The 20,011-nt window shown below is 41.5% G+C and overlaps 1 protein-coding gene across 2 annotated transcripts in view; it reads left to right on the top strand.

The window, feature by feature from the left end:
• The first annotated feature begins 901 nt into the window (after positions 1-901).
• The window catches only part of MOB3B (MOB kinase activator 3B), an 80,626-nt gene continuing 61,516 nt past the window's right edge, over positions 902-20,011 (top strand). The window contains exon 1 of one of the 2 annotated variants that reach the window (XM_057364977.1): positions 902-996. The gene's annotated coding sequence lies outside the window, so the exon portion shown is untranslated. Of the gene's footprint in view, positions 997-1,290; positions 1,414-20,011 lie in introns of those variants that run through there. The other variant, XM_057364978.1, reaches the window with a different exon arrangement.

Below are 20,011 nucleotides of genomic sequence, written 5' to 3'. Positions count from 1 at the left end.
GTGGGATTAGGCCTCTTCCCAGAAGCTGCAGGAAGTAATTGTCCGGCTCTCTTCTGCGCTGGGGCAGCATCTCATCTTGAGTCCTGTSTGCTAGTTTTCTGCCATCATAGAAGATACAAACCCATGAGGGTTTGAAGGAGGGTCATGAAGATGGTGAAGGACCTTGAGGGGAAGCCACATGAGGAGTGGCTGAGGTCACTTGGTCTGGAGGAGACTGAGGGGAGACCTCACTGCAGTTACAACTTCCTTGTGAGGGGAACAGGAGGGGCAGACACTGATCTCCTGCTGTGGTGACAGTGACAGGACCCGAGGGAGTGGCCTGAAGTTGTGTCAGGTTTATGATGGGTATCAGGAGAAGATTCTTCACCCGGAGGGTGGCTGAGTACTGAAACACTTTCTCAGGGCAAAGGTCAAAGCACCAGTCTGACAAAAGTTCAAGAGGCATTTAAACAAAGCTCTCAGGCACGCGGTGTGACTCTTGGGGACGTCCTGTCCAGGCCCGGGAGCTGCACTGGATGATGGCCATGGATCCCTCCCAGCTCAGGACCGCACCGGGCAGGATGCTGGGGCAGCGGGGCAGACCGGGCCCGGCTCCCCTCACAGGGCAGGGCCGCTAGGGGGCGCCCTCCGCCGCCGGAGGCCTGCGCGGGGGGGCGGGGGTGGTGCCCATGGGGGCGGGACGGGAGCCGAGCCGCGCCGAGCCGAGCCGAGCGGAGCCGAGCCGCGCGGAGCGGAGCCGAGCCGCGCGGAGCGGAGCCGAGCCGCGCGGAGCGGAGCCGAGCCGCGCGGAGCGGAGCCGAGCCGAGCCGAGCCGAGCCGCGCCGAGCCGAGCCGAGCCGAGCGGAGCCGAGCCGCGCCGAGCGGAGCCGAGCCGCGCCGAGCGGAGCCGAGCCGACGGTACTCTCGGGAGTCAAGCCAGGCTGTCGCGTCCTTTTGCCGGCCCTTAGGCGAGGAAAGCACCTGGAGGGGCGCCGGCTGTGCCCAGAGGGGTGTAAGGTAAGGCGGGGGCCGTTGTGATGGCTCAGGGCGGAGCACGCGAAGGTGAGGTCGGTCCCGCCGCCTACAAACTTCCCGCCGTGAGCGGGACGCGGCAGCCGTCCGCCCATTCCTCTCTGCTCCCGGTGCATGCGGAGGTGACAGCCCTGCCCAGCTCCTCCCGACCCCGCCTGGACTGCCGTGCTCGGGGGCTTGGCCGGTGCCCGCCCCGCCGGCAAGGAGGTCCTGCTCCCTGTGGCCGCCCTGCCCTGGCGCCCCCGGGCCTGCACCTTGGTCAGGCGGGGGCGAGGGGCGGAACTGYCCCGGTCCCGGCCGGAGCGGCAGGTGCTGGGCGCCGCTTGAGAGGACAGGACGGGACGGTGCTGCTGAGCGCGCTTCGTTCCGAGCAGCAGCGGCGGGGCTGCAGCCCGCACCAAGGTGCGCTTTCACCAATGCTTATCTTTTTCCCTTTTAATATTTTTTTTTTCTGTTTGTTTGTTCGTTCCGCTTTTCCCTCTCCCCATCCCGTCTCTCAGAGGTAGGTCGTTGCGTGCTTTACCCCAGAGCTTCAGGAGCCGGCTCCGTCCTGTCCGGGAGCCGCGGGCTCTCTGGACCTGTTGCCCACGGCAAGTGCCCGGGAGCGGGAGGGACMAGCGGGGCTGGGCAGGGGACGGGGCTCCCTCTCACCGCCTCTGTCACCGTGCTCTGGCGCAGGGAGGCCAGGTCTGGAGCCCTGCGTGCTGCTCCTGTTGTAGCCGTGCTGAGCAAAGGAATTGGAGACTCAGCCGGGAGCTTGTCTTCTTAAAGACCACTTAAAAATGASAGCCTCTTAAAAATGACAGCCTCTTAAAAATGACTGCTTTACTGCACTTCCTTTAATGCTGTGGGCAAAGTTAGTATCTCAAGAAGTTAGCTGCCATGCAGCTGATCTGCTAGTTGTGGAGATGCATGCTCAGGGCTTTGGATTTTGATTTTAGTTTGCAAGGTTGCTSAAGGAAAAATGGTTTGTGTTAAACTCCTTGTTCACTGGTGGAACACAGTATTTGAAATCTCTGCAAGYCTTTGCAATCACAGTTTGACAGCCTGACAGCTGGCCTCTCAGAGGCTGACCCAGGGCTTGTTACAGAGAAATGAGTAATTGCTGGTGCAAGGATTCACAAGCCCTAGAGGTACCCAGTGTTGGCTTAAAAAGAGAGGAACTGCAGTGCAAGCACAAAGCAGCCGTGGCTGGCAGAGGCTTCTGGAGAGTCCTGCATGAGGCTGATTGACCCTGCAGATCATCTGTCTCCTGGAAAAAGTGCTGCCAGCYGGCATTTGAAGATGTAGAGGCCTTCTTGCTTCCATTTCATGGTCAAATCAGTCTGTTCTAAGGCTGGTTGTGGACAGCTCTCAATAATAAAATACTCTGGTTGAATAGCTGAATGATTATCAAAAGGATAATCAAAAGGATAAAGGACCCTTCCCACCCCTGCTTGCATTTCAATAATTTCTTATATAGGCAATAGGATTGCTTCTATTCTTCAAGCCATTTAGTTGTATTTTGTACACAGTTACAATTATTGTGTAGTGGGGGACACTTGTGAGACAATCTTCTGGACTTACCTAACTGGAGAGTTTATAGGGTGGTTGYACTGCAGTACACAGAGGAGAGCCTGTTTCCTTCCTACTTTTCCACATCAAAGCATGTCATTCAAAATTTGCAAACTATTCTGAGTGGACCAGTAATTGGGACAGTTGTGCTTCCCTAATCTATGGGGCACTGAAAAGAGAATTCTTTGAACACAAAACAAACAAAAAAAACCAAAAAAAACCCAAAAAAACCCAAAAACCAAAACAAACAAAAACACAATAGCAAAAGGAGGCAATTTTTTTTTTTAGCAGAGAATATGCGCATCTGAAAGAAGGGTGTAGGGTAGAAAAAACAAAAGGAACACCAGGTAGACAAAGTACAGTCAAGCAATGCTGAGTTCCAGAAAGTTCTAAAGAGAWAAGGAGGTGGGTGCAGAAAAGTGTGATGTTGCTTGGCATCAAGCCTCTTGGAATGATGATTTTATGCAGTTCGCTGGTGTGTTGGTGTAGTAGCTGGTGCTGCTTAGAGCACATTAGTGASTGATGTGAAACTTGGGACTGGACCAAATTACTTGTTTGCTGGTRTTTCTCTTGTGAAAAATATTTCTCTATTAACTTCCAGCAAAGTACTTGGCATTGTTAGGTCACTGGGGAAGGTACTTGTGTTCTGGAACAGAAACTAAGAGAGGCAGAGAGGTCCAAGTGCCCTTGGGAACAATGTTCACAGAGTCATTTGGAATAGCAGTTGTTTAAAAATGTTACAGGAAAACTATCCTTCGTTTAATATTTAGTCTATCCCTGGTTAGGTAAACTGAGATTTCAGAAGAAATACTTTGTAGACAAAGCACAGTGTTATTTTCATTTTTCTGGTTTAGGGTATAATCTAGGATTAGATACTTTAGTAGTACCTTTGATAGGCAAGTGTTTTGTGCGCCTCTTCTGAGCCAGGGACTTAGGCAAGGACGGTCCAGATAAGATGAAGAGAGAAGGCTGAAATGACTAAGATTTAACTGTAATTTTAAGCTAAGTACTGTAGAAGCAAATTTATTTCCAGATAAGTTACACCATAGTATTCCACTAAGCTGTTCTAGTGATGGGTAATTAGAATATTAATATATTAAAGGAGAAATGCTTACAAATGAACTGCAGGTATGGCTGAGATATCTGTTATACACAGAGTAACTAACATGTTCTTTTAAAGGTGTTTGGACCGTACAAGAATAGCAGAGGAGGTTTTGCTTGCTGTCTTTGTTACCCACTCTTGCTGCCACACTCCACTTTCTCTTTTGTGATGGTTCTCATATGCATTGATTGTTCTTCACTGGTTTTAAATCTTTACCTTTGACCAAAAACTATGGATTTTATTTGTTTGGATATTTTGCATAACTTCCTGTTGGTCTGATGGGCTCGGGGAAAGTATTAAAGCAAGGACAAGGATGTGAGATTAAAGAGAGGAGAAGGGAGGAAGAGAGGCTGTAAAACTGGGTAGTCCTGTCTTGCGAACCATTGCTGTCATTTGATTTACCCTGGAAAGATAAAAACAGACTTAGGCTGATCAGCTAGCTTTATGAGAGCATGATTTTTAAGAGTAGGGGGCTCTTTGGCCAAGACTTTCTAAGATCTTTTGGTGTAGGAAATCTGTCATCAGTTTTAATTCAAGATACATGCCACTTCTGCTGTTGAAAGCATTTACTCATCACACCAACACAATCAAATAAAAACCAGTTTTTTATATTGAAGATTCAGCATACCCTTATGCTGACAAAAGATACAGGTTTTTAATTCAGAAAGACTTTAGTAAATTCTGTGGCTAGTAGCATGCAGTATATTTTCTCAGGTGCTTGATAGCAGAGGACCGCTTCCATTTTAATAATAACTCTCTTTCCACAAATGTAGTGAACATTAGTTTTGGACTTTTTTGTAATWTAGTGCTTACTACCATTTGGGTGTATAAAAAAAAAAATATGCAGCTCTAAAGTTTTAAAGCAAATTCCAGCAGATAGAAGAGTGTAATCTCTGAATCAGGAACTGGAGAAAGTGCTGAACAGGTGTTTAAAGCAGTTTCATGAGCCCTGATGCGAGGCCYTGACTGGGTGGTACTTTCAGTGTGCTAAAACTGGAAAAGTTTGACTGAGGGCTGATTTCTCACCCTTTGGTCATTCATTCCTTACTTCAGCTCTTCAGTGTGGGAGAATTGCAATTTCATTTTTTTCCCGCTCACAACTATCTGTATTTCAGAGTAATCCAGCCTTTCACTGATCAGTAGAATATGGTACAWATGCTAGCAGTAATCATTTCAGATGGTGCTTCCCTGCAGAACTTTCRCTTTTTCTTCTTTTACCCAGGAAAAAAAATCAAGAGGATCTTGAAATGTAGTCATTTTTTTTTTCTTGAAAGAAATTTTAAGTGGCTTTGAATCTCTTGCTAATTCAAAGAGTGATAGAAGACTATCTTCACTTTCCCATTTTAGTGCCTTCTCACCCCCACCCTCATCTTTCTTCTTGTACCCACTGACGCAGTATTAGAGTTCTTGATTTAGGTAGACATAACAGTGGTGTCTATTCACAGAGTAATCAAAGTTGATASGCTAAAAGAACCTCAACAAACAGACGTGTTTTTGTTTCTTTTGATCTCCAGTTACAGTAATAATAAAAAGTTACAAAAAGTTTAATTKTAATAGTTACTTGTAAAAACAGCAGTCTAGAATTTTTCATAGAAATGTGCAGTACTTAATATTTAGTTACACATGTAAGGAAAAAAAGTCAAGACTTCAAATAGTAGAAGMCTGTATTTTGTTTTAGAAAATGCAGCTATTTTCCCAGGAATAGTAAGTTACATATATATCCTCGTGGAGGGTTAAGACTGAATTCCAGGTGAGAAATGTGTAAATAGTATTGGTTACAGTTTCTTTTTTTTTTTTCTTCTGTAAGATAGACATACAGTTAACTTTAATTTGTAAAAGTACAGATTTTAGCAGAGTGCTAGCATAGGCAGTTCTTAAACACCTGTGTTCCCTATAAATGCTTAGCTGATATCGGTTAGGTAAACGTACATGGATACCCCAAATTATCACCTAGTGAGGGCTCTATTTCCCACTTTCCAAAAACCCAACCARCCTAAATCTTGGAAGCACGAGTCACAACTGACAATAAGAAATGCATGAGTTAGTAGGCATATCTGCTTTATATTCATGGAAGTACCTCCCCAGAAGAGCAGATGAAGGATGTGAATATTKCCACACTCCAGGGATGGGCTTTTTTTAGGTCACGGTGCTGTCATTACCTAACCAAAACGTGCTGTAATTCCATGAAGAGCTGATAGAATTCAGTGGACTGTGCAGGGCTGTTGCCAATCATAATCTGCTGAAGCCTGTGCTGACTTAGGGASTGGAATCTGAGTGCTGAACTGAGCAAAGAGAAGAAAGTCCAGTATAGATATAGGTACATTGATATGACCTTACATCACCTTGCCTCATATAGTATGCATAGGGAAGCCTCAAGGTCACAGGCTTCAGTTCATCAGCTTCCTTGAGCTTGGTATCAGGATTGGTCTAYATTAATTCTGCACAGTAACTATACATTAAAAACAGAAAATTGAAAATTAATAAATAAAAAATCAGAACTAAGTGTGCTTGAATGTATTTTGCAGAATCAAACATCACTTCAGTGTCAACATAGTAGCAAAGTGTTTAAATTAATAAAAACAGAGACTGATTAATGAGGTTGGTAATGTAACATTATCCATGTGCCAGACTGATGTTATGTTCCCTATAGAACCAGTTGAGAACTGACCTGCTCTGTTGGTGATTGAAAGCAGAATTATATTCAGGAGTCTGAAACCCATTCTTTCCTCCCTGCCTCTGTAAAGCAGGAACTCATGATAGGGAAGTGGGTGGGCCTGATCTTCCTCACCCAGTGTCTAATTTGGATGCCTAAAACTAGGCAGTTGTAAATACCCTGTTGTTGCATTCCTGGAACAAAGAATGATAATACCATTCCATTACAATAGCTGCATGCAGAATAAGTTTTCCTCCCTGTCCCCCCCCAAAAGCGGGGAGGGATTTTAAGATCTATATTTCATTTGAATAAATGAAAGTAACTCGAGTTACAGTCTCACCCTTAAACTTCTTAGTAAAATACTGAGGTTCTGCCCTCATGTAATCGTAACTGTGCATTGAATAATTTTTTTTTTGTAAAAATAATCCAGTTTTCTTCCCCAGTTTCAGAAGTCACAGAAATATTTTAACTTTTCTTCTTACATTCCAATTTGACAAATTCCATTTATGATAAACATATATAAGGAATGAGATATGCTTGAAGATACCTGAGGTAGAAAAAAATCCATGTCAGAACTCATCCAGTTTTCTAATTTATAGGGAGTGGTACAGAGACCCCAGGGTATTCATGGTGTCTTGAGTAACAGTTACACTGATAAAGATGATCACTTGAAGTACTGCTTAGTTCTCTTGGTTCTACCTGAATAAAGAGAAGAAAGGTGGGAGAGGAATGGAAGAAATTTGTTAACATCTGTGTTCATAGAGTAGTCCTTTTCAGATTAAATTCATCTGCTTATGAATTTGAAACATATAGAATGCACACGTGTTTTACATTGTGTTATGAATCAACATATCCTAAAAATCTATTCTAGAGTTATTCAGTATGCTGTGTAGACAAATATATATATATATATATATATATATATATATTTCATATATATTTCATATCTATAGAAATAGATGCATTTATATCTCCATAGGCTATGGAGACAATTATACTTGCAAAATAAGGATCAAAGCTTAAAATACACTTTTCTTGTTTGGAAGGACTGTCTAGCACTATTTTTTCGAGTTTAGAGAGGTCATGGTCATCCTAAATTCTCATCTGTTTTGTAATCTGAGATCTTCATAGTGTACAAGACTGCAGAAAGGTCTGTCTTCCTTATGCATGTCTGCATCTTGTACTGGTTTTCTGAATTAGTGAAGTAATGCAAAAATAAGATCTATGCAGTATTTGCATGTARATTTTTCAAATTGTAAAACAACTATCATGTGTGGAAAGAACAATTTGATATAGTGCAAAGAAAACACAGGAGCAATTTCCACTTGTATTTTGAAAGATCTTCCTACAGAAACACTGATACCAACTTCCCCTTCATTTGAGTACTCTGCATGTTTAACTTARAGCGCTTTTGAAAACAAGCCCCCACTATCAATTTGAAAATTATTAAAATGTGGAAATAAAAAACCTATTAGGAAAGGGGAAACTACTKTATTATTAAAGAAAAACAAAACGTAGAAGATTTTACCTCTTTATGTAGGGTTTTTTTTCATAAGACTGTCAAGAATTATATGACATGTTCTCAATTCCATTTGAACTGCTTCCCAGGAACAGTGGCTGTATTGCTTATCTTTTAGGAAATTGGTGATTCTTTGAAAGTATTTTTTAATGCTGTATGTAGAACTTTTTAAGACCCAGTTTTGAAAACTGTTCCTGGGTTTTGATTGCTCTTCTGACAAACATGTCTCCAGTTCTTCAATTTGATGATGAATTCCATTTTGGAATTTCTCAATCTTGCTTATATTCCAAGAATCAACAGGAAGATTTTTGCTAAATAGTTGGAAAATCTGTTGGAGGAACTCATAGATGATCATTGTGATGTTCTTCTGTGTGACCTTGGTAATCTCCATGGGAAAGCTGAAATCAGTTGTTTCGCTGAGACATTGCTGAGAAAAATAATCACCCATTTTCCACAGAAAGTTCATGATGTAGTAGTTCACTTTGGTTCCTTGGAAAAGGCAATCTGGATGTGAGATTTTGATGTATAATGCTAGTATAATGTAAATTTGCAGTAAASTTCTCTGAACCATGATGGTCATGCTGATGAAGCAGTCAGCACTATTTTCCTTTCCTTTTTGCAGATCTGTAAGCCTGCAGTTCCTTGCTCTTGTCTTGCTTCTCTTTCACATCTCCGAATTTATTTCCTCTGTATGATATTCTGGGTATTACTCACTGTGGAGGAATTGCTCTTTTTCAGTTATTGGCCTGCCAAGGTTTACTGTTTATTTCATTCTGGCATGTAGAAGCTGTTTATTACTGTTTCACCCAGATGCAATGGTTTTAGTCATTTCTGCTTTGGCTATATTTAATTGAAAAAAGAGTAAATCAGTCAGTCTAGTGAGTCAGAAGACACTGGCAGATTAGCAGGTTAGAATCTGGTAAGAGCATTTCATTTTCTCATATTCTTACTAGAGCAGGCAGTCCTGCCTGAGAAATTTTATATTTATGCTTGAGTTGGCAAAGACAGTGAAAAAGAAACACATCCCTACTTAACAGACATGTGATCAAAGCAAGATGTAGTTTTATTGATTTAAGAACAAATGTCTTTTTTAGTAGGATAAATTGTTTTGTTTGAGGAATGGTTTAAATTTTATTAGCAAAATAGCCTTGTTGTTGACACAAGCTCACTAGGGGCATATATTGCTATCACTGTGTTGGCAAAAAAATAAGTATATACAACTCTTAAGACAGATGCCTTTTTCTCCAAAATCTCTGATAGTTTACTGCTCAGAAAAGCTTTGTTCTACTTCATCACTTGAYGAATCTGCCTAAATTTTTAGAGCCATTAAGGAAAGCATGCTTTTATATAAAAAAGAATTTCAGAAARCTCTTGTTCGGAAGCCTCCTCCTGTTGTCCTGAAGTAGGTTCTTTCACCTGGTGTGCAAGAGGGAGTCTGGCTCTGCTTATTCACTGAAATTCAAAAGAAAGCATCTTTTAAATTCAAACCAGTTAAATCAGTATTTGTCCACAGTTATTTGGTTTATTGCTCTTAAATCCTGTTCCCTCTGACCCTCTTGTTCCTCTGAGGTCTGGGTCATTAGTRAACAGATTTGAGCCTTTGTGCCTTTTCTTGTGAGATATATATCAGCCTTCTGATTCAAGCATTTAACTTGCATGATAAATCTTATCCTACAAAGRATGGGGACATTCTGGCATATAGAAACTCATGAGTCAGTTTAGTTTCTCCAGTTGTCCAGTGTAGGAATGGCCATAAAGCTCTTTTTCCTGTTGCCCCAAAAATCAGTGCTGTAACTTTACTTAGCCCTTGCAGGTAGTTTTTACCGAATATGTGGCACTAGTGTTTATCAAAAATCTATTGTTTCATTCCCTGGTTTTATTGGAACTAGAGAGTCTGCTGGGGATTCCATAATATTCTCCCCTGATCCCTCTCATTAATTGTAAAAAATTGTCCAGCATCAAAATGTTACCATCTTTTGAATGACCCTTACTGCCTATAAATATCACACTGATTCAGGCCAGAACTGTGTGTGTTTGTGCGGGGAGTAGGGTCCTTTGAGATCCCAAGMCCCTGCTTATTCTGTTTCTTTCTGTTTCTTTTTATTACCTTTGTAATACCAGTCTCTTTCCACAGTAAAATACAGCCTTTTCACATTCAGTATAGCGTGGGTATGCCCCCAGGTAGGGTTATCAGTTAACAGTTTCCAAAAGCTGATACATTCCTTCAAGATTCTCTYAGTATAAACCAACAGATCACTTCCAGTTCAACAAATATGAAGTATAAGAAGGGACAAATACGAAACTGAGCAMACCCCCATGGCTACTTTTAAAGATGCCTGTATCACAGGTTGATTATTTCCCTGAGTCTGACCAGCAGTGGGACTAAAATCCTTACTTCCCGTATSCTCTTTATTTTGATCCATATTCTCTTTTTCTGTCCCCACCCCAACGTTACATGGTTTGAAAAGTGGGGAACTAACCTTCATGCATGTTCTGGATGATCATCCCTTCTGCAATACACAGTCTTTGCCTTTTCTTCTTTCTCCTTAGTGCATGGCATCAGCATGTCCCTCAACATACACTTTTTCTGAATACCTGGATCTCTACACAATGTCATAAAAGCATCAACATAAAGCAAAACTCATCCCACTTACCAAGTCAGCAAAAAAACTAAAACTGCAATGATCCATGTTCTCTAATTTATAAGATGTCAATCACTTTTCATAATATTTATTTATTTTATCTTTAGTTATTGGATCTTTGTCAGCTTACTCTAGTCGTTCAAAATACAGCCCCAAGGGCTACAGCGTAGAACTGTGGACTAGTTTGCCAATACCCAATTGCTCAATTCCTTTCTCCTTAGGTCCAGACCTCCAGTACAAATCACTTTTTTATGCTCTGCACCGACTCCTTTCTTCAGAGAAACAAAAACCACCCATGCAGTTTTGTGTGTAACAATTTTAAAGGCTAGGTATTTTTTTATTTCCCAGTTCTGCCCCCCTGTTGTTAGTTACACACTACTCTGACCTTGTGTCAGCAAAGATAAGAAGATCCCTCCTTGCTTTCACACATTTTGTTGTGTACAGTGACAGCCACTGTTATGAATCCTGATCCAATTTACCTGGAGCTTGAAGTTTTCCAGTATCAATCCCACTGATTAGCCCAGGACTGGTCCCATGGATCAGTTGCGACAAAATAAAATTTGATACTTACCAGTCCAGAAATTCACACCACTTTTGCCCTTGCTCAAACATCTCTGGAGTGTTACACCTTTGAGTTGCTCACTGCCTCAGCACTGGAGAGGACACGATGGAGTCCCGAATCAGACTGGTCCGAATCCTATCTGAGCTGATTCTACTTTGCTGGGAGTAGCAAGAAGATCCAGGCAAGGCTTTATAGCTGTCCTGTTTGGGTCACCAAGACTGTTGTTCCAAAATGCTTTCACCTGTTATGCAAAGGACTGGTCCCTGCAAAGAGCCAAGGTATTTGATTTATTTACAGTTCTGCACAGAAAAGGGTGCTGGGTAGCAAACACGCAAAGCACACACACACAGCACAGACTGTCACAACTTTTTACTWTGTCTACATTTTAGCAAACTAAGGTATTARTATTCATTCATTACRAGTTACATAGTTCTTTTATTAATTAGTATTCTGTCTTGTCATGGTTAAATAATTTACTTGCTGCTCTTRTTAATCAGTCTTCATGCTCAGTCTTTCTCTTCTTTGAGTCAGTGGGTTTCTTGAGTCTGTGCGCACAATTTTCCCTTGCCAGAATTAGCCTTTTCCCAGTTGGAGTGCTGGCTTTTTTACTTCCTTATCTTGGGAGCTCTGCCAGATGTCCTTGTGGCCTAGAAATTCTGCATTCTTTGCATCCACTATCACTGTTGCATCCTTCTCCCCCAGCTCTGCTAACCTCCTGCTAGGTCTGTGATCRCTGAGGCACAACAAGTGCCAAACCTTAACAAGGCTATTCTACAGACAAGTAAATCATCTTTCTAATACCTGGACATCACTCCCATGAAAACAAGGAGTCTCAAGGACACTGAATTCACTTGTKTTGGTAGCAGAATATCTCATCATCAGGACCACTCCAGCTGATGTAATGTTGGAATTAGTGTCCCAGCATATGGCTGGTGTACTTCTCTGACTATCAAGTCTTTGGGTCAGGTTGTAATAGGACTGCAGGTAGCCACCACTGGATGAATTGTAAGCATCTTAATCAGTCTGGGCCTGTGGTAATGATAATTCTGAGAAAGTGGCACATAAGCCCTGTGGCTTGAAATGGAAGTTCTTGGTTGGTTCTTGTGTATGCATTAGCAATGTGCCATGTTTCTGTGTATCTCTGGCTCCCCTGGTGTAGTACCRGCCTTTTTAACTGGTTCTTGTAAAGACAGTATAGAAGGTCAGTGGTGGTTGAAAGGGAAGATTGAGTTGAATACTAATATAAGCGAAATTGCAAAGTATTTAGCAGACAGATTTGCTTTTCTCTTTTGTGGGAATCTTTATGGATTGTTAACTTTAAAAGTGCACCAAAATAATTTATCTTTATGGTATTCAGCCTGCATAATTACAGGGATATATGAAAAAGAAAATGGAAAATATATAAGCTCAGAAATATTTGATGTTGTCCTGATCCTCTCTGGGATGGGGTCAATTTTTTCCTAATGTAAACTTTTTCCTAGTGGGTACAGTGCTGTGTTTTAGATTCATCAGGAGAATAATGTTGATGAAACACTGGTGATTGGGCTGTTGCTGTCAGGACTGTTGTTACCTCTGCTCTGCCAGKKARCAGGTGCACAAAAAGCTGGAAGGGAGCCCAGCCAGGACAGCTGACCTGAACTGATCAAAGGAATATTCCACACCATGGAACATCATGCCCAATATATAAACTGGGGCAGAGTTGTACAGGAGCTGCAGATCTGTCACTAGCCAGTGGGTGACAAGCAATGGTATTGTGTGTCACTTACCTTTCATGGATTTTCTTCTTTATTACTATTTTTGTTGTTGTTATTGTTGTTGCTGTTGCTGTTATTAATTTAGATTTTGTGTCACTTATTAAACTGGTTTTTTTCTCAATGCATGCATTTTACTTTTCTTTCATATTCTTCTTCCCACTGGGGAAGGGGGAAGAGTGAGTGAGTGGCTCTGTGTTCTTGATTGCCAGCTGGGGTATAACTTTGATAGATGCAAGCAGTGAAGGAATTCCAGGATGATCTTGAGATTAGAAAGTATTTTGTTAAAGGAAAAAGAAATCCTGTTCCTGCTTGGGRGGATGTGTTGTAATGTGACAGACTGAAAGATTGCTATGGGTAAGCAGTTTCTTTATCAAACCAGTGTATGTCTTCAGCAGTTACACAGTAGTATCCTATTAATATAGGAACTTTCCCATGGTTATTCTTGTTYTCCTTCTGCTGATGTTAAGGCTATAGTAATATTGGGATATTGTCACAAATTATCTATGCCCAGAGGTCTTCAGAGAGGTTAATTTATGAATGAAATTTGTGGTAGGGATAGCTTTATGTTTTTTGAAAGACTGGACAGAGAATCAGGAGGGCTATGGGGTAGATTTAGTGCACAGAKGTCACAGATGTCTTTTTAATTTTAACTTGGTGTACACATGTATGGATCTTTTATTAAATGGAACATTGATGTCAATCAGGTAAGGACCTGTCCTTTCATCTACTGAAGCAACATGAGAAACTGCTTAGTGCTGCATGACAAGAGTGGACCTGATTCTTTGTTCAACAGTTGTATTCTGTTTATATACTGGTATCCCTCTTTTCCTTCCACCCATCATTTCATGGATGGCCCATTAAATATTTACTTGTTGTRAAAAAAAATTAAGGTTTCAAGGGGACATTTGGCAGTATGGACTGACTGTAGGTGATGAAGGAGAGAATATACTGATATACTGTGTAAGAACTTTCAGGTCAGGGTTAGGGATCAGAGACCTGTTGGCTTTGTGCTGCTTATCTAAAGACAAGTCAGGACAATAAGAGCTGAGTTGTCTCTACAGACAGCTATGTATAATCCCCCTAATTTGGGGACCATCTGAAGACCCACACAGAKATTACCATTTTACCAATCAGAACTCTTCTTCCCTGAAAACAGAAAAAGGAAATACACACATTCTACCTTGAGCAAACATCTACCCAGTGACAGAGGGCCTCATGCTGGCTCTTTTATTCAACTGAAAGTAGGAAAATATTTTTTKTGTGTGGGAATGAGAAGAGTGGCTTGAGTAAGTCAAAAGCTATACATCTATGCTTTGGTTTCAATGCTTCATTGCACATTGCTTTGCATTTCATTGTGTTCTTTCCTCCTAAACACTTCTCTGAAGTTTGGTCAGTGGTCTCAGAGTTGCTTAAAGAACYGTTATTTATCTGGTAAGATAGAATATAGTGGTTGGGTTTGGCTTTGGTTTTTTTGGTTGCTTGCTTTTGTAGCTTTTTTTCAACAGCAGCAATAATAATAATAATTTCAAAAACCTCTCTGTCACAGATTTTGTGTGTCTATAACAAGTGTGACCATCAAAATGTCTTGTTGATGTGCTAGCATAGGTGAAGGCTAAAGAACTTTGGACTKGCAATCCCATTTTGTGCCAAAGTAGATGAGGATCTGAAAATTTTGTGTCTCAGGTGGGAACTGGAAACAAAATCCAGAGGTTAAAGCTGAAGGTCTAGTACAAACGACTACGAGTCAACCGAGTGGAACTGAGATGTCAGATCTGAATTCACCTAAATGATGCCAAGGTTCAAAGTGTCTTAGTTTTCCTTATTTTGACTACATCTTTACCAAGTAGATATACCTAGTTAATATATACATATAATAGATATACCTAGTTTCCCTCAGCATTGCCCTCTTTTCTTGCTTAAGAAGTAATAGTTATAAATGGTTCGTTTATGTGCTAAAAACGTGCCTATGCTACACAGAGCAAGGTAGTACAGAGAAACATTGGCATGTGGAGGACCCTTTCCCCAGCTGCTCCCAGCCCCATCACAGGAGCCATCAGCCTRTTTCCACAAACCCAGAGGAGTACAKGGCACAGTGGCAGGCAGAAACCCAGATTCTGAGGAACCCTTCCATCCCTGTTCGGGGGCAGCCTCACCCCCATCGTACAGGAGGTACATGCATCAGGATGTGAGCTGATGCTGCAGCACCTCATAGGTTTCCTGGTTTTGCTGCCTGGAAATGGAGGACAAATTGCAGGATACGGGAAAGACTGTTTCAGGATTACACAGGACCTATTATGGGATACTTAGGGGAGAAACCGAAAGCAGAGAAAGGGATAGATCTGAGTTGTTTGGGACAGAAAAATCATGTGAAAATAGAGGGATAAAAWGAACTGGTCATGTTTAAACATCAACTGGTCAAAACACTTCTCTATTGTGACCTGTGCCTGAAGAGCAGTATGCCCTCCCAATAAACTCAATTTCTAAGTATTTTCCCAAGTGAGGGACTGTTTGACTTTCCAAAGGAATTTCCATCTGGCTGGGTTGTCAGACTCTATGTTAGGTTTTTGTGACTAGTGTTCTCAATCTGCTTGCAATCAATTGTAATAAACAGTTAGACTAATGTTATTGCTCATCTGTCTGTGAGAAGGTCATCTTGGCAGTTAGTGAAAAAGCAGTTATGAAAGCAYGACTCTAGTGATAGCAGATACAAAGTTCCTAATGCTTTTTCACTCATATTAGTTAGTGCTGGTCTACTTAAAGTTGAAGTTTTGTGTGATTATATAAGAAACCAAAACGACTTACTAGATTTGCTTGATTTTCCTGCTGAGCAATGTTTTTCTTTCTGAGAAGACTGCATACATCAGTGTATTTTTTCTTTGAAAAACTCTTAGGCCTGAATCACAGAATCCAATAAGCATCACAGGCAAGGCTCCACCAACTTGTTTACCCCCAACTGCAGAGGTAATGTTTCATACAGAATGTGTTCTTAGAGATCTTCATCAGCCGATCTACTCTTTGGAGCAACAGGAGTGGATGATACCAAGYTTAAGGTGAAGTTTTACTGCACACAGATCTAATTGGTCTAATGGTTATCTCCAACCCAAAGAGCTGGTCCTTTTTCTCTCCTGCTTGGCCTCAGAATCGTTTCAGCTTGAGAAAATAGTGTGACTGGAAAACCAATCTCCTTCCCTTTCTCTTAGCAGGGATGATCGCAATGTTAACAATTTTTGGCCTGTTTTTCTACTTTGATCTGCCTAATCAGAGAGTGTTCATGATACACAAGGATGACCAGAAGAACATGTCTGTTAGCATGGGAGCAGGAACTGTTTTTTAAAAGGAGACATGACACTAAGAGGCTGAAAACCTGGTTTTCCGAGTTTAGGAGCCTGTGTTGTATAGAAGACAACCTGCAGTGATCATGTGATCTTTTCTTATCATGACATCCACAGAGGGAAGTATTAGCTGTATTGCAAAGTGTCTCAGCACTTCATCTCTAAYATTTGGATGTGAGACTGGCTACAGAATGTAGAACAGGTCAAAACCTTTTAAAACCAAACAACTGCAAAGCTAAAAAACTTATAAAATTGACCTGGAATTCCTGACTATTGTATGTGTGCTACAGACTCCTTTCTTACAGGGTTGATGCCAGATACAAGTCAGTTTGTGCTGTATGTTAGCCTTAATGACTCTTAGAGGCTACAAATAGGTATCAGTATTATTCTATGGTATGTTATTCCACGTTAATATTATTAACATAACTTTATTCCACAATATGCAGTGATTCTGTAGGCTATTATCTTGTATCACCCTCATAATAACAAATAACAGAGTATTTCTGGTCACACAAATTGGGTGGAGGGCRAATACTATTCTGAGGCAATTAAAACATCTTTGTATTGCTGATAAATCCTTTTTACGTCAGCATGGCAGTTTGCTTGTGAGAAACGTCTTAACAATGCAGAGTGGCTGTAAGGAGACCATTAACTAAATAATGATGCAGAATTTTTCTGCCATAGTGAGGTGAAGACTTAATTATATGTGCCAAGGATGTTTATAAATTTTTAATTTTATTTTATGAACTAAAGAAGTCTGGTTCCTGACCTCTTACACTTGGTTCTCCTAACTCCTTTTCCTTATCTGTTGTCAAAGCTTACAGAAGGTAAGGCAGAGGACATAGTGTAACCAGTTTTCAACTCCGCATCCTTCTGTGGTGTTACAGCAGTGATGGACAAGGGAAGAGCAACAGACATCACTGCCTGGACTTGTGCAGAGCATTTGACATGGCTGTCCTTGTCTCTCAACGGGAGAGACGTGGATTTGACCTGAGATTAGCTCAATTGACTAGAGCATGGTGCTAATGACTCCAAGATTGTGGTTCAATCCCTGTGGGCCATTCACCTAAGAGTTGGATTTGATGATCCTTTTAGGTCCCTTCTATCTCAGAATATTCTGAGAWTCTGTGATTTCATGGGTGGATGACTTGGTGGATAAAATTTGGCTGGATGGTTCCTCTCRAGGAGTTGTGCTCAACAACTCAAGGTCGAAATGGAAAGCAGTGATGAGTAGCATTCCTCAAGGGTTGGTGTAGGGGGCATCGCTTTTAAATCTCTTTGTTGGGGGTTTCAAAACGATGAGGTCAGTAAGTTTGCCAGCRCCAAGCTGAATGGTGCTGTTGACACACTGGAGGGAAGAAATGTAATCCAGAGGAACCTGGAAAGGCTTGAGGGGAGGCCTGTGTGATCCTTGTGAAGTTCCACAAGGGCAAATGCAAGGTCCTTCACTGGATCAAGGCAATCCCAAGCACAGATACACACCCACAAAGGCTGAGTGTAGAATAGATTGAGACTCCCTAAAGAGAAGGACTAAAGAATCTTTGTGGATGAAAAGCTCAGCATCACTGGCAGTGTGCACTCACATCCCAGAAAGCCGAAGGTGTTCTGTGCTGTATCAAAAGAAGCATAGCCAGTAGGTAAGGGAGGGGATTCTGCACTTCTGCTCTGCTCTCGTAAGACCCCACCTGGAGCACTAATCCAGCTCAGGGTCACATAACACACGAAGATGTGGACCTTTTGAGCAAGTCAGGAGAAGAGACACTAAGAGGGTCCCAGGGCTGGAGTACCTGTCCCATGAAGACAGGTTGAGAGAGTTGGGGCTGTTCAGCCTGGAGTGGAGAGGGCTCCAGAGGGACCTCATAGCACCTTGCAGTACCTAGAGGGACCTTTTAAGAAGGCTGGAAAGGGGTTTTACACAAAGGCATGTGATGGTAGGATGATGGGGAAATGGCCTTAAGCTGAAGGACAGCCACTTTAGGCTAGTTATTAGGAAGAAACTGTTTACTGTGAAGGTGGAACAGGTTGCCCAAAGAGGTTGCCTAGAGGTGTTCAGGACCAGACCAGATGGGGCTCTGATGGTCTAATGTAAGGTTYCCTGTCCGTAGCAGGAGGATTGGAAATGAATGGTCTGTAATGTCCCTTGCAAACWAAACTATTCTATGATTCTGCACACTGAGTGGTTAAGTTTTTCCTTTGTGTGGTCAGCAGGCTTGTTTTCATGCTCATTCAGCTGCTTATTTTGTGTGCTCTGGAARACTGAGTTTCTTTTGAGTCTTGAAAAGCTCTTTTAAACATCATTGAAGGAGGATGATGGTTTGGAAAGTTATTGTTGGCAAGACAGACAGTTTGCATTGAGTAGGGTCTTGTTTCTAAAGAATCAATTGAGAAATGTAATAGATAATTAAATATTTTCTCTTAAAAATTCTTAAAAGTTAAAAACACACAGGCAATATGTCTTTGGAATTAAGAAAGTCTAAGCAATTATTGTCAAGTATCGCTGCTGTGGACATTTTAAGAACAACTATAAAATAAAGTGAGAATCAAGAATATTTACATCGGCTTGGTTTTACAACAGTAGTAATAACCATGCCAAGTTCTGCTTATTTATTGGGAATTTTTAGTTGTTTGGTTTGTGTGGGGCTTTTGCATTTGGTTGTTTTTTCTTTGTTGTGTCCCCATCTCATTGTGCAATTTGTGTCTGTGTGTCCTACCCCTCCCTCAAATGTTAGTGTTTCAGATTAGCTTTGCTTTCCTTGGGGAGCTGGTGGTCATTACCAGCAATTCTAAAAGCCTGCATKCGAATGATCTTGGCTAAGTATGAACTGTTAAGTGGTAGCAGAAACACTTTTCTCTGTGATTCATGTATTATGAAGCAAGTAAGTTGTTCTGAAGGCTGTCATAAACCTTGTCAAGAATGTGTGATCAAATAGGTTCCTGTAACAGGATGGATTCCTGTTRGAAATAGCTTATGTAGCTCCATGAAAATATGACTGCATCTGTTTCCTGTCTGCCATGTGCTGAGARGTGCCTAGAGTACCACCCATTCTCACAAAATCACAGAAGGGCTAAGACTGGAAGGAACCACAGTGGGTTCCACATCTGGTCCAACTTCCCCTTCACACTATATCAGAAACAGTTCAGATTTCCTGCTTGAAGACCCCCAATGAATCCAGTGACATTCAGTTCATTTGCTGTTTAGATTGTGACCCCCCAGTGATAACTACCGGTACCGTCTTGTTTGCTGCCTAGAATTTTTCCGAAGTCTGTCTGTGAAAGAGCTAGATGGTTTCCTAAGCCCTTTCTTAGCCTTTGCTCAGTAAGAAATTGAACTGTATGGAGAATATCACTTCTGGAATTGGTGAATTGGCATATAAATCTTATAACTCTGTACTATTCAAAACTGGTCATTAGTGCCAATAGCAATTTTAAAATTGCTCAGCACACAACAGGCAACTAAAGAGGGTTGTACATGACAGATCAGTGTTTTGGGCAGTTTCTGAACACAGRAACTTTTGTTGTGCTGAAGTAATGCGTATTTCAAAGTCTATTGAAAGGAGAGCATTAAAACTTGGTGAATAAAGAATGTACATTTAGAAGATGTCAAATTTTTGCTATCCATTTTTGTGGTACCGTAAAGTCCATACATTTCGTTTCCACTGTGAATTTCTTRGATCCAAAGGACTCCATTATCTAGTGGAAATCAGGATATATGTTGTTTTGTTGAGCAGGTTCAAGCTGAGTTGAACAGAGGGGCCAAAGTCTGTTTAACGAATGTGTTTGGAGTCTACCTTTATGAACAGATGGCAACTCCAAATGAGGCAACTGTGGCTTTTTTCCTTGATCTGCTATTGACCTTGGACAAATGACTTGGTCTCATATTTC

The sequence above is a fragment of the Malurus melanocephalus genome, unplaced genomic scaffold, assembly GCF_030028575.1.
Source record: "Malurus melanocephalus ecotype Western Australia unplaced genomic scaffold, MMel_1.1 scaffold_45, whole genome shotgun sequence".
Classification (NCBI taxonomy): Eukaryota; Metazoa; Chordata; class Aves; order Passeriformes; family Maluridae; genus Malurus; species Malurus melanocephalus.
This window is presented reverse-complemented; position numbering and strand designations above follow the sequence as displayed.